The sequence below is a fragment of the Anarrhichthys ocellatus genome, unplaced genomic scaffold (assembly GCF_004355925.1).
Source record: "Anarrhichthys ocellatus isolate YVR2014 unplaced genomic scaffold, GSC_Weel_1.0 scaffold2184, whole genome shotgun sequence".
NCBI lineage: Eukaryota > Metazoa > Chordata > Actinopteri > Perciformes > Anarhichadidae > Anarrhichthys > Anarrhichthys ocellatus.
Window position 1 is genome coordinate 1 of NW_022282158.1, and position 349 is coordinate 349.

Consider the following 349-nt stretch of genomic DNA (forward strand, 5'->3'; position numbering starts at 1 on the left):
TGTATGTATATATGTGTATATATATATGTGTATGTATATATGTGTATGTATATATGTGTATGTATGTATATATGTATATGTATGTATATATGTGTATGTATGTATATATGTATATGTATGTATATATATATGTATATGTATGTATATATGTATATGTGTGTGTATATATGTATATGTATGTATATATGTATATGTGTGTGTATATATGTATATGTATGTATATATATGTATATGTATATATGTATATGTGTGTGTATATATGTATATGTATATGTATATATGTATATGTGTGTGTATATATGTATATGTATATGTGTGTGTATATATGTATATGTATATATGTATATGT